The sequence below is a fragment of the Trachemys scripta genome, chromosome 7 (assembly GCF_013100865.1).
Source record: "Trachemys scripta elegans isolate TJP31775 chromosome 7, CAS_Tse_1.0, whole genome shotgun sequence".
NCBI classification, from domain to species: Eukaryota; Metazoa; Chordata; order Testudines; family Emydidae; genus Trachemys; species Trachemys scripta.
The window spans coordinates 72,400,435-72,415,917 of record NC_048304.1 but is presented as its reverse complement, the minus strand read 5'-3'; positions in this window follow the sequence as shown (position 1 = coordinate 72,415,917).

Below are 15,483 nucleotides of genomic sequence, written 5' to 3'. Positions count from 1 at the left end.
AAGCAAAGATTTTGCATGAAGAAATAAATGGAATGTAATAAGTGGATAAGAAATGCTTTGGAAATTACAGAGCACTCAATTGGAGCCGAGTGAATCACTGATTTTTTTGCTTCAATGGCTGAACCAAAAACATTTTAAAAAATGGAAATTCAACCTGAAATGGACATTTTTTGGCTTTTCTGCACTAAAACAAAAACAAATTAATTTTAGGTTGAACAAAACCTGATTTTTAAAAAAAAAAATTTTCATTTGAGTGCTTTTTACTCTTTAAAAAAAACACAACATAGATAAATTTCAAAATGAAACATTGTTTTAAAATGAAAAGTCAATTGTGTCATTTAAAAAATGTTGAAATGGAACACTGACTTTTTTCACTCATCTTTTTTAACTGAAACTATTTTCTGAATATTTTCTGTGGTTGGCATGACATAAAACTACTTATTTTAGTTTCAGATAACATAACTTGCAAGATTTGTTTCTCTAGTTCAGGGGTCCTCAAGCTGGGGGTTTGAGGTTATTACATGGGGGGTTGCGAGCTGTCAGCCCCCACCTCAAACCCTGCTCTGCCTCCAGCATTTATAAATGGTGTTAAATTAAAAATACTTTTTTATATATTTATTAGGGGGGTTGCACTCAGAGGTTTGCTATGTGAAAGTGGACACCAATACAAAAGTTTGAGAACCACTGCTCTAGTTAGTAATAGAACAGGTAGACAACAGAAAATTCACCTTATTTCTGTTGGTAGGAATTAGAAATTTGAGAATGAAAACAAGGCTCACGGCACAGACAGCTATGCAAATTAAGTCATAGCTGAACTTAATTGGATTGGTTGAATCTACTCTCAAACCAACTTAATGTGGTATCATTGCATTGACCTAAATAGGGCTACTCCTGATTTACACCAGTGTAAGAGAGACTAAGCTTTAAGGCTTGGCTACACTTGCAAGTTAGAGCTCATTAAATCAGCCCCGGGCACCCTAACTCCTGAGGTGTCCACCCTGGCAGGGCACTTAGAGTGTCTGGACTCTGCAGCTGGAGCGCTCCTGGTAATCGACCTGTGGAAGTAGAGCAAGAACTGACAGGAATTTGAAGGGGATTTCAATGCATACAGTCTCTTCTGTGAGCAAGAGTCAGCCTAGCTGTAACCCTAGGAGGGGGAAACCTGCATCCTAGTGCACTCTCTCCCTCTATGCAATTGCTTGAGAATAAAGTATCTGATTTGCTGCACCCAAAAAAGAGAGTGAGAACTCTGTTTTTCTCCGACACACCTCAATGAGAAGCACAGAGCTTGCTGTGCCCTGGCTGAAACGCCTGGGTGTCATTGTGGATGATGTGTTGCATTACTGCACTGTGATTGGCCTCTGGAAACGTCCCATAATCCCTTGAAGTCAAATGGCCACTCTGGTCATTGTTTTGAACTCAGCTGCAGGCATGCGGATAGCCCCTTTCAAAGCTCCGTTTCTGACAGCTGGCATGCTTATCTGCTCCAGGACACAATGCAAACCATTACTGTGGAATGCTGCTGCTGCGGAGGCAGGCGTGTGTGCATGAGAGAGGCAGGAGGTGGGGGTGCGGGCTGATGTCGGGGTTTCCCCCTGCCACTCTCTGAATTTACAAGACAGCATGCTGACACACTCTCTGCCCCCCAAAACACACTGTCTCTCCCCACACATACACACAACACACTCCCTGTCACACTCCACCCCCCCCCATTTGAAAAGCACATTGCAGCCACTTGCACACTGGGATAACTACCACAATGCACTGCTCTCTGTGGCATTGCAAGAGCTGCTAATGTGGCCACATCACTGCGCTTGCAGCTGACAGTGTAAACACAAGGCAGCGCTTTCCCTGCTGTTATCTCTGAGGGTTTAACTCCCAGCACTCTACATCTGCAAGTGTAGCCATAGTCCTCTTAGATTTTTTGTTACACAGTGACCATATATTTCCAGTCTGAATTACTTAACATAAGAAAAACAGTAAAACAAGAAAGAACAAAAATAATGTCACAATGAGAGCACAGCACCTCCCTTTTTGTGACATGCTGCATCAACTCTGCCACTCTTGCCCAGATGCCTTTAAAATGTAAAGCTGCAGGAGAAAAACTCATAAAAGGCATTTACACCACAAAAACCCTATAAATGTAATCTTCAAAGGATCTTTTGGAGCTTTAACCCAATTTACTAGCCATTTCCTGTATACAGAGCAAACAAAGACAGTTAGGGAAGACTGGCATTCAATGAATAAGAGGTTTTAGTACTTGATGATTACCAGTAAATTAGTTCCAACAGCAAACTTGAACACTCCCAGACCTGTGTGTTTAATTAAATCATTAAACTATAAGAAGTAGTGCTAGAACTGTGACTCCTTTTAACACACTGCAGGCAGCTCCCAATTTATATTCCTAAAAGGAAGAAACACTTTTTGTAGGATATTTATAAGAGACAGTCTATCATGGGGCAGTAAGATGGTGGGTGAGGGTTAGAGATACATTTAAACAAGTGAGTTTACTTAAACATAAAAGAACTAGATTATAACCACAATCGGTGCTGAGCAAGGCAGGAAACAAGTGCTGGCTGAGGCACTGGAGGAAGGAATAGAATCAAGGCTCCTCCCACCCATTCCCCATCTCTGCATGCCCACAGGGAATTGGGGGAATGGTAGCTGCCTCATGCTGCCTGCTTTCCACCCATAGGCATGCGCACGGGGTGTGCCGGGTATGCCCGGGCACACCCTAATGCCCATGGGCCAGATCCGGATCCGGCCCCTCAGGGCTTTGGATCCGGCCCATGGGATTTGCCCCCCGTGGTGCTGCAGGCCCTGCGCCGCTTTCAGAAGTGGCCATCAGGGCACCATGTCTCTAGGGCCGGGGGGTTGCTCCAGGCATCGCCTCCCAAAGCTCCCATTGGCTGGGAATGGGGAATCGCGGCCAATGGGAGCTTCAGGGGAGGTACCTGGTGGCATGGCACCCCAACTCCCTGTCATGAGCCCCCTGCCTGCACCTCTCACTCCAACCCCCTGCCCTGAGCCCCCTGCCACACCCCGCACCTCTCCTGCACCCCAAACCCCTTCCCTGAGCCCCCTCATGCACCCCTCCTCTGCTCCAATCCCTTGCCCTGAGCCCCTTCCTGCACACAGCACCCCCTCCCACACCTCAACCTTTATGATGTTCGCCTTTAAAAAAAAAAATTCCCTGAGTGCACCCCCTAATGAAATGTGCTGCGCACGCCTATGTTTCCACCCTGAGTGCGGATTTTTAATTGTTCGCTCCCTTCTGACCATTTTTCCTCTGCCTTCAAACCTATTCCTGTATTCCTCATCTTGGGGTGGGGAGAAACCAAAGCAAACACACAATGGTTGTTAAGCAAGGGAGATCAAGTTATCTGTCTCCTCCCCTTTGACTCCACAGTGCTAGAGCATGGCGTTAATATCAGTTTCTGTACTTCCTCTTCTCCAATTCATTCAGAATCAACAATCTGGGTTCTGCCCTCTCCATTCCAATAAAACTGCTCTTACGACGGACACCAATGACCTCTTCCATGAGGAATCAAAAGCTCACTTCTCGAACCTTTATTTCTCATGATCTGTCTGTAGCTTTGACATAGTTGATTGATCTCCCTTTCCTCATCTTTCTCTTGGTTTCTGTGTATAATTCTGCTCTCTTGCTTTTGCTTTGCTTAGCTGGCTGCTCCTGCAGCATCTCCTAAGCCTTAGTTGTCCCCTATCTGTTCGTGTTCTCCAGAATTCTATTTGTGGTCCTCTCCTCCTCTCTTTTTACCCTTTCATCTTTGCACCCTCATGTACTTCCACAGTTTCCTCTGACACCCCTATAGAGATTATTCCTGTATCTGTTTCTCTACCACCAGCATTTGTCCTGCTCCCTCTCTTCTCTTCCATATCCTGCCTAAGGATGGTCAAAAAATTTCTGTTGAAACAGTTTATTGACTGAAAATTGGGTTTTCAACTCAATGAAATTTTTCATGAAAAATGTCTGCTTCCTGAAGAAATCCTGACTTTTCATTGAAAAAACCCAAACAGCCAAAAACTGAAAAGTTTACATTTTTTCAGATTTTGGCTGAAAAATGTAATTTCTGAAATGCTTCTGCATTGCCTTATGGGTAAGGCTGCAAGTCTTTCACAGAGGTCATGGAAGTCACAGATTCTGTGACATTCTGGGACCTTTGGGACTTCTGCAGTGGCCGATTCGGATGACCCCAGGGCCTCCTGAGCAGCTGGGGCTGTCGCCCCGCACCCCCACAGAGCAGCAGCAGCGGCGCCCCAGGCTGCCCCCCCGCCCCCACCGAGCAGCAGCAGCAGTACCCCAGGCCTCCCCCACCGAGTAGCAGCAGCAGTGCCCCGGGCCGCCCCCTGCCACCACCGAGCAGCAGTGGTGGCCCCCCAATCCCACCGAGCAGCAGCGGCAGTGCTCCCCCCTCCATCCCCGGAGCAGCAGTGGCAGCGCCCCTGGCCGAGATTTAGTCAGGGGTATTTATAGTACAAGTCATAGACAGGTCAGGGGCCATGACTTTTTGTTTATTGCCCGACACCTGTCCATGACTTTTACTAAAATACCAGTGACTAAATCGTAGCCCTATTTATGGCAGTTGTAGTTTGGGTGCCCTATTCCCTCATTCTTCTCTATGTCCTGGATTCCCCAGACAGACTATGCCCCCATGATGCACCATGACCAGAAATTCATGACGTATGCAGTGGTTCAGGAAGAGAGGAGACCCTGGAGAATCCTGCCATCAAGTTAAGTTTTGGAGAGAGAGGGAGAGAGAGAGAGAGATTCTTTCCTCCAGCAATTCTTTCCTGAATTGAAAATTTCAGCATTTTTCCCATCTGCTGGGCACACATCCTCTATTTTCCTCTCGCCATGCCCAGTTTCTCAATGTGTTGTGTTGCTTTTTGTCCTTTGATACCACCCATTCTGCCCTTTCCTCATTATTCTACTGGTAAACCCTTGCCCAGGTCTTGGCTACTTGTTGCCTGGAATAGTATAAATCTCTGACCTCATTTCTCCCACTCCAGTGTATTCTAAAGGGCACTGTTTAAAATATCTTTCCAATACCTGTCTAGGTCACCCCCTCTTGAAGCCCCATCTAACCATCCTAACTATTTGTGCATCAAGTTTAAGTCCCTAATCCTCATGTACAAGGCTTTACATAATTTTGCTTCCCTATATCTTTTGCTCTGACTTCCTCCTGTTCCCCCCAATCTCTTTGCTTTACTATTCCCTTCATCTCTTTCCATCACTCTCCGCTCTCTGCCTCCTTACTAACAGGGCATTCTCCCTATTATCATCTGCTAATGGCTCTCTCCCTATTCCAGTTCTCTCCCTTCTTGAAACTCCTGTGTTCCAAGAATGCACCTACTCACCACTCCTAATTTCCCAACTCCTCCCTTTCTCACACTATTGGGCTGTGCCTTGCCTTTGTTTACCTTATTTTATATCCTCCGGACAGGAAACATACCCAACTGTTTGTAAAACTTCATGTAAGTTTATAGTGCTATAGATGTGATTTTTAATTACACGTAATCCTGAATTTCTCATAAATTCCCCACCTTTCCAGCTAAGGGAATTTCACATTATAGTGTACGTGCCAAGGATCATTAGAGTCTTGTCATATATTTATGCTGTAATTAAATCAATTTCTTATTCTAGACCTTTTCATCAGAGGATGGTGCAATATCCTCAATTTATTTCCAGTGTTAGTCAATGTAATGCTTACACAAAGAGTCAAATATGGGAATGATATCTTTATCTATGGAATCAGCACAGCTCTTCCACAGCACAGGAAGGGTGACCTCTTACACTGAAAGACTAATGTAATTTCTCTATGCAGTGAATCCTTAGCTTTATTTCTGCAAAAATTGTCAAGATGGGTATTTATTAGCAGCAATTGTGTTTTGTTGCTGTGGAAACCTGTCATCTGAACCACAAGTTCATTTCCTATGAGTCACAAGAGAGCTATCAAGTATCAGGGGGTAGCCGTGTTAGTCTGTATCTACAAAAACAACAAGGAGTCTGGTGGCACCTTAAAGACTAACAGATTTATTTGGGCATAAGCTTTCGTGAGTAAAAACCTCACTTCTTCGGATGCATAGAGTGAAAGAGAGCTATCAGATGATCACAACTTTCATTTGTTACTACCTTGGAGTTGGATTTGCACTGATGACCTGACAATGAAAGGCTCTATATCCTATGACCAAACCCTCCAACATTCCCAACAGCTAGTTAATGATATCTTTTGTTACACAAAAGATCTATTAATCAGTTTTTCATAACACTGAGGTGCCTTCTACAAATGTCAGTTGTCATCGTTGTCTTCATGTAGTATTACACAATACATCTGCCACTTGGGCATAATACATCTGCCCTTGGGCATGTCTTCACTAGCAATGTTAAAGAGCTCTAAAAAAACCCACCTGCATGAGGGGAATAGCTACCAGTGCACTGTCTACACTGGCACTTTACAGCGCTGAAACTTGCTGCACTCGGGGGGGAGGGGTGTTTTTTCACACCCCTGAGTGAGAAAGTTGCAGCGCTGCAAAGTGCCAGTGTAGACAAGCCCAAGTTCTTGTGATGGGAAAGTAGTTAACTATTTACCTCAAAGAACAGTGAATGATGTGTTACCTAATTACATCTACATATCTATCTTTTGGATCTGAAAAAAGTGATACAGAGATGTGAACATGTTCTTTGAGAAAAGAAAAACATATTGGCTAATCATCTCACCTCTCAGTTTAGTTACTCTGATCGAGAGCATTAATATGGAAGGGGTGATAGTTAGGGCTGCTGGGACTGGAGCTGCTACCTTATCTGTTGTTTTTAGTTCTAGTTATAGCACTGATCACCATACTTTTGTTAACAAACACAAGCTTGTTGCCACAAACAACTGTATAAATGTACCGAACAATTCTTTTGCCCCAGTGAGGTATTTTCCCTTTGTTATAATGCACAGAAGAGCTAAACTCAAACTGAAAAGCCATTTTTCTTTAAATGAGTAATTTAGCAACGTGAGGCCATTCCTTTGCAATGATCAAGTCACCAGTTAAAATGAATGAATATTAATTTTAAATGCTTGAGCATGTTTCAAAAGAGTGCCATGACAGTGTTTGCTTCTTGAAAGTTATGAGTTTTGCTAGCCATGATTGTCTTAGCCATTGACAGTTTGACGTCTAAAAGGGATCTACTACTGAAAAAACTTGAGCTTGTGGACATCATATGTAACAACACATAGATAAATGCTACATAATGGATCTAGAAACAGAAGAACATACCTTTCACGTTGTCTTGCCAACGTGTTTCAATACTGGTTGTGAGACCAGGAGAAATCCCTGTTCACAATCCACAGGCCATTCATTCGTTGTCCCCTCTGGTGAGACTACTAATAAGAGTGCCAATTCATTCTGATTAAGGTGATAGATTTTGTGCTGTGGATGCCTGTTCACTGAGAACTAGACTGAGATCACCACTCTTGTTCCACAAAGGCAACTGAAACAGACATCAAATGAGATCAACTTTTGGCCACTACTGATTGACCTGATCTAGAGGTGAAGTGGTGACCCAGAAGTAAAGGGTCTGTATTTCATTATCAATCCCAGTTAGTGGTCCAGCCCTGCTTTTCTAAAATAAAAAGCTATATCCTTACAAAACAAATGTTTCAAATAATAAAGTACAAATAAAGGTGCTTGTTAAAGCAGTATTGCTCAACTATGTTTTTTTGAAGAACTTGTAAGAGCATGTGAGAATTTCATGAAACAGATGTACGGATAAGTAAAATTTCAGCTACAGGGGATAAGGGGAATGGCCCTGAAATAAAGAAAAAAAATTCCCTTATTTATTATTCTGATTGGAAGGATTGATTTAGGCAAGGCTATGCTCCACACCTGTGCCCCCAATACATGCCTCAGTGGAATTTCCCAAAATAAAATATAATTTCCCCCCAAATTTCCACCTAAATTAAAAATCTTGCTCACAAACAAAGCCAACTGACCTGCAAAAGTTGTGTCAGCGATGGGACATTGGGTGGAGTGAGCCAACGCTCTGAGGTGGTAATCAGAATTCTCTCTCAGGTGCTTGACTGGTGGGTTTAAGTGAGCGCCACATGTGGGGTCTGGAGAGAAGGTCAAATTGGCAGGGCCAGCTTGTTTTTTAGCATAGTTCTGCAGTCTGGGACATTAGTCACTTGGAAGGATTACCTGGGTCTCTCTAAAAAATAAATCAGTTCCCTGACCTTGGAGAGGCCTCAGGCACTGGTGCAGCTTGGTCCCTCCTATCCTTTGTTTGTGACACATAAAAGTTTAGTCTTCTGTGAGCTGTATTACTTTGGTCCAATTCTGGTTATTAGGTTTAGCGTGTGGGAGCTGGGTGGTGTTTGTGACCTGTGACATACAAGAGGTCAGATTAGATGATCTGATGGGTCCTTTTTGGCTTTAAACTCTAGACTACTTATGACTATCTTTAACACTTTTCTCTTTCCCCACTCAGGACAAGGACTGTCTGTTGTGTTAGTGCCGTGTCTAGCACAATGGGGTCCTGCTCCACAATTGGGGCTCCTAGGTGCTACCTCAATACAAAAAATAAAATGGTAATAAATGGAGGACAAGAATACTCCTCATATTACCTCTTTTTATGGGGAAAGAAAACGAGCTGAAATTCATACAAAAATAGGAGCTGTGACAGCATTAGCCTCTCACCTCTGAGGGTCTTGCTTCAAATTCTAGATATCTGATCATATGCGAAAAATTGTGCATTACAGCACGTTACCAAAACTGCCAAGCAATATGGGATCACTGGCCCTTTCATGGGTCTACACAGGATCAGCAGGTGTGTTGCACTAGCAGGATTGAGGTATACTGCCAGGCGTGGGTGGTGAGAAGCTTCCCACTCCAACCCTGCCTCAAACCATTGCTATTAGTCCATCACTTTTCAAATTGATCTGAGTTTTTAAGAAATTATTTACATGAAGATTAGTCAGTCTTCCTCAAAGCCCTGAAGGGTGACAGCTGCACTGTGCTTTCTCTTCAGTAAGCTAGCTTTAGGAGTGCAGCAGCTTATGAATTTAGGCAAAGGGAAAACCTAATCCCTGCTAAATTGGCAGAACCCCGGGCATGTGTCATTCTCAAATTACAAGATGTAATACCTGTGGAACAGGTAATTTCACTTCAGATAAACAGCAAGCAGTGGCCAGTTGAATTGTTCTACAAGAGAGATGTGTTATAAAACCATTTAGTTTATGTGAGAAGTAAGGCCCTGCAGATGTGCTGCTCAGTACTCCTGACACCCTACCAAGTCAGCTAGGCTGCCTGATGGAGCACCCTGCCCAACTGTCTGAGGAAGCCAGAAGGCCAGTTCTTAAGCTCAGCAGCAGCTCCTCGTTGGTTGTTCAAATACCCATGGACTCTGCCTCCCTGAGCTTGTCTCGCTTGCCAAACTCTGCTCCTGTTCTGCTCCACCACAGCCCCAGCCAAGAGCCTACCCTGCTCCTGCCCTCCTGGTAATCTCTCTCTGACCACTAGGCTTGACAGCATAATTCTTAGACACATCTTCTTAAATTCAACCCAAGAAGCTTTTGCATTCTCTTACCAACTTACTGAGGAAAAAGGCAAGGAACAATACTAGAATTTTCAGGCAGTGATGGAGAGTAAAGGATGACTGGTGTCTTTGTAACCATGGTTAATCAGAGAGGACAGGAAAAATGTTCACATTTAGGCTGCATGCATTTTCTTCACTTTACATAAGAACTAACCATAGTAGGAACACGGCTATAAGTAGATGGTTACCAAGATACTTCTGATCATCCCGGCTACTACAGAAGGGTCAATTCTTGTATTTATTTTTTATGAGAGTCCCAAGCAGATTGTATCTCAAGAATTATTTATTAAATTTTACTAACCAGAATAATAGGTTTTGCTTTAAGCATGGGGTGCCAATGAATGAAACCAGCAAGTGTTGCTTGTGCTTCTTTTAAACCCTTGTTAGCATTATTATAAGGCATAACATATGAAATGAGCTTTCTTATTTAGTGCTCATCTTTTAAATACTATATCTTTCATGAACATTTTTGGACTGGGATTGAATGATATAGGCACAAGACTTTTGTTCACCGCTGTTCTTTAGAAGCCTGGTATTATAATAGCCCTGATCTCAGTTGGAATCTCTAGCTACTATTGTAATACAAATAATCTGTCTAGTTATAAATAAAGGGAAAATTGAAATTGCTTGTTTAAGAAAAGCAGTGAAACAATACTATCATTTTCCCCCTTCAGAGTTTGAAGGAGTGGTTAAAAATTAGTGAATTTTTTTTTTTTGGACAAAACCCTACTAGGGTGCAAAGCAACTGGCAAAAGGGGAGGGCTAGTTTTGATATATAAACAAAACTAAGAAGGATCTGGCTGGAGAGAGCGCAAACAGAACACAAAGAAGAGAGAAACTACAAGGTAATACATAGGCAATCAACTCTATAACATGTTTGAGCTCCAGAGAAGGCAATTCTACAAAGATATAAAAACAATGCTTTGAAGAAACTCAAAGAAAGGCAGAGGGAAACTTTGAGCAATCGAGTACTCCAGGGGAGTAGTCCAAGTAATTCTTAACTTGCCATAAATGGTTATGAGAAAGTGCTGTTCTTGCATTTTCTTACACTGTAGCCCTGATTCCAAAACTCTACCTGTTACAACGTTCAACACTTTCATTACATCCATTCCTCAAAATGAAACTATATCATCTGCAATTTCCTCAAAATACAGCCTTCTTCATTGAAAACAATGAGCCAAATTAATCCCTGATGTAACTTTACCAATTCCACAGAATTACACTAGGACTGCATCAATAATACATTTGTAGTGCAATTTCTTCAGCCTCTCCCCAAACCACTAGTTAAGGTTTTCTTTATTTCCAATTTTAACAAGATCACGTAGTCCAACTGTTTCATCTCCCTGGCACAACTAGCAGCCTCAGCCCTCCCAGCCTGTTTGGGAGAGTGCTCCCAGGTGAAGTACAGGTACATCCCAGTGTACTTTCCCAACTTTCACAATTTTATCACAAGTCTTGCAGCATTTGGTGTATTTCTTAAAGCCCCAGCTCCTGAGGTCATGTGGATACATAACAATCTCAGCTGTCTTTCAAAAACAAAGTAAGTTTCCAGTCATCATGGTTAGCGAGAACTTAAAAATGTGACCTGAGCATCACCTAAAAGTTAAAAGAACAGAAGATAAAGAAGAATACATTTTGGGTTCTTGTTTAACAATCACATGATTTGGGAGGATGGGTCTCACTCATTTCTGAACACGTGGGTTTGGCAATACTAGTCTCACACACTAGTCAGGGGAGAACTCTGGGATGCTTCCATCTTTTCACTTAATCCTGGTAGGTCTGGAACAGGCCCTGGAAAATGATGAAGACCCCAGCTCAATCCAGAAGCAAATCTCTACTGCTCTTTTGACCAAACTGTCCCCTAGCTGGCCATAATGCATAAAACTTTCAAAGAACCTAAGTGACATAGGAGCCCATGTTTCTATAGGATTTGACCTCCTAAATCAATTCGGTGCTTTTAAAAACCATGTTCCTTGTCTCCATGCACATGCATATTCTTCCCCAAAAACACCTGCATTGACACAGTTTTGCTTCACTTTCTTATAGAAATTATTTAAGTTTAGTTTTTGGATTGTGAGTTTTGGTGTTTCTCTCTGGATCTGGGAGGATTTTGGAGATAGGAAACCTCATGTATTGCTTCCACTATTGCTTTTCTCCCAGCTGCAAGGCTTGCTCAGAATTGATTTTTCCTGCATCCCCTCGTCTTCCATCTTGCTTCAGGTTGGCTTTATGATAGAGTTCTAAAGCTTCTTCAATCCCCTGAACTGCTGGTGCCAGTGGATTTTTATGTGGAAGGAAGACAGCTCCCTGTGTCTTACCCTTATAAGTTTTTCTCAGCACTATTGAGAGTCTGATCTCCAACAGTAATTTACTCACTAATAATCTTGCCTTCATACACAGCTACTTGTCAGAAACATTTTCTCCACTTTCTCCCCCTGCTGCAGACTATGGCATATAGCATACAGAGAGCAAAAGCCCTGCCCCCTTAATGAATATGCATACCACTTTTTCCTATTTACTTCACTCTCTCCACCTACTGGTCAAAACTGCAAACTGAAACCCTACACAACACTCTTGAACCTCACATGTTCTAACTTCATGAAAACCAAAAATCCTTATGATCTCATACTAAGACTATTACTTTTACAAAGTTATTGCTGAAGACACAGCACCTCCCACTAAATCATTGGGACTACTCTGGTGAGTAACATTACTCCCCATCTTGAATCTTTGCAGGATTGGGGCTCTATGTTTGCCCAGCAGAAGACAGATCAAAGTTCTGCCACCAATCAGTATTTATAACAATGCCTTGCACGATGTCAAGATCAGGGGGTAGCCATGTTAGTCTGTATCCACAAAAAACAAGGAGTCCTTAAAGGCTAGCAGATTTATTTGGGCGTAAGCTTTCATGGCCATGCATCTGAAGAAGTGAGGTTTTTTTTAGTCACAAAAGCTTATGCCCAAATAAATCTGTTAGCCTTTAAGGTGCCACCGGACTCCTTGTTGTATTTATAACAGTGTTAGTCTGTTCAGCCAAGGGATTCCTCCTCCCCCTTAGTAAATCACAAAGGGACAAATTTTTACATCCTTACTCAGATAAAACTTTCAATGAGTGCTTACCTGAGTCAGGTTTGAATAATCCCTCAGGTGCTCAGATAGAAGCGTGAACAGTGGCTATGAGAATGTAGGTAGATGAGATAGATACATGGGGTCAAGATTTAAGCATTGGGACTTTTTACAGTTAAACATTGCATAACTTGGTATCAGAAATGGAAAATACATTTATGTAGCTGCAAGAGCTCTTTGGGTCATCTGAGAGCTTGAATAACCAATATGTAGGGTAGGCTTGACAGAATTCAATTTTTATTTTTTGATGAGTGGTAAAAGTTAAATTATTCCATTACTCAGCATTTTACACAAAACAATCTAGTTTTTCTTCAACTGTATCTGCTTTGGTATTGTTGCTAGTCATATGAGTTACATACTTTCTGAAACATCCATGAGCTATAGCAAAAAGCAGCTAAGATAGTTTCCTATTAAAAATTTGGGTTGCATCAAACATTTACTGGAAATAATTGGACAAAGAAAAATGGCCTTTCTGCAGAAGATTGTGTTGAGTACTACTTATGTTCCAATGTCTCACTACTCCTCATTGGTAAGGCCAAAAACGAAGGAACTATTGATAACAAATTTATGAGCTAGCTTGGATAATGCACATAATTCAAGAGGGGATACTACACTGGACAGGGCAAATGTCTTTTCTTCTCTCTACTTCCCCCATGTCCATCCAACTTATCAATTACCACTTGTGTCCAAAAGACTTTGGTCTCCAGTGCATCAGGTTTATTTTTTTTGTTAGTTTCTCTAATAGTCATTTTGTTAATTTTTGTTATTAATACATTTGTATTGTTAGTTACATTTGCTTGTATTGTTAATTCCACACTTTCCTCTATGCACTCTGGTTCTACTTCCCCAAGCCCTAAAGGGTAGTTCTTGGGCCCCCATAACCTGTAAGACCTTGGCCCATAATTGCAGGGCCCCATCTTTTAGGTCCCCAGAGACCTCTTAAAAACAACTGTTAGGAATAGGGGATTCTGCAACATTTTAGTAACTAAATGTTAGTGTAAGTCCAAATCAGCTTAATCTTGCATGACAACTGTGGTACTCCTACAAAATCTTATTTGTTGTGTGTGCTTAAGAAGGTCCTGACCTCAGTGACTTTTATTGTTTGATGGCTATTGCAGCATCAAACTTGGGCCTCATTTTGTCAATGTACCCAATTATTGTAATGGTGATGGTTTTCTTGTATTCCCATTTATTATAACTATAATTGTTTGCATTTGTGTTTAGGTTATTTCTGGTGTTTAGTCAATTGTAATGGTTTTAGTTATATTCACCTGGTTATAATTGTTTGGTTTGTTTGCAACAGATCACCTGTGCCCTACAATAACAACTACTGTAATAATCATAGATAAAGGGGCAGAGTGTTGTAGGAGCAGCCCACCTGGTCAGCAGTTCTAAATATAATTTTTCATTCCATCATTGTCCTATTAGTAATCCTAACTGTTATGTTGGTTCTGCCTTAAAACAATTACATAAAGTGTGACCCATTCATATGGGATGCACTGAAATGCAGATGCTTGCCCTATCTACTTTGGAACACAAAATGTTTTGGGTTATTTCGGGTAATATTAAGGTTTTAATGCATTTGTTAAAACAAAGGAAAAGTTCTCTGATACTTACCAATATGACTGGATGCAGTATGTTTCCAGCACTGTGAAACCAGACTTGTTAACTGGGGAAATAATTGTAAAAATAGCACATCAACAGTCTCTGGAGGCAAAGGTATGGAAGGTTAGCCAATTCTGGCTGCCTCAGACCTCGAGTCAGTGGGCTGGGGAGGGAGGAAAACTATTGGACACTAGAGGTTGTACCGAATGGACTCCTCAAAAGTGGGTATGCCTGACCTTACCTGTTGCCCCAGAGCCTTGTAGCAAAGATGTTTCATAGAGATCACGTATGTGGGATGAATTGGATAATGACACCAAAGTATTGTACAATAAACAATGTGTATGTATTCACTCGTGGGAGGAAGTATTTTGGGAGGATGGGAGTGTTAGCAACCCCCCAGTAGATGAATGTAAATGCAATGTCAGTACTGTTTTTACTAGAAATCACACTTACTATTTACTGCGGCCAAAAAGGTCCCAGCTAACACTAACTGGCTCGAGGTTAGATGGCAAGATCTTACTGATAGCCTAATTAAAAGCAAAGAAGTGACCAAATTTTTGGAACAGACAAAATGACCAAGTAGAAAATCGGACTATTCATATTATATATGCCAATGGGGACATGTTACGAATTGCCACCGCAGGGAAACAAATTACAATCTACCACTGGTATGATATATTCTCTGGATGGTCCCCGACTACCACTGGCATCCTATCAGTAATGCTACACCCCTTGATAGTAGTCTTGATATTAAATTGTATTTGTATAATTGGTATGTGTGGCATGTGTTTTCAGATAAAAAAAATGTACTCTAAATTGGAATCACAAACGCATGTTGCCTCACAGTACCTTCTCTTAGACAGGTTAAAAAGAAAGTGACTAACGATTATATAAATATCATAGGGTCAAAAGGGGGATTATGTAGGGTTACTAAAGAAGGTACTAACAGTGATTCCCCCAAGTGACAGTGCCCCCCCCCATAATTTGTCCCCCACACTTTAAAATCCAACAGTTTCACCAAGTACAAAAATCTCTTGGGTATTCTGTTAAAACTTGTAAGCTACTGTCTGTAGAAACCAGTGATTGTATCTGTCCTGTGAAAGATACTGTATTACTATGTAAAACTTACAAACAAGTTAATTGACTTTGTT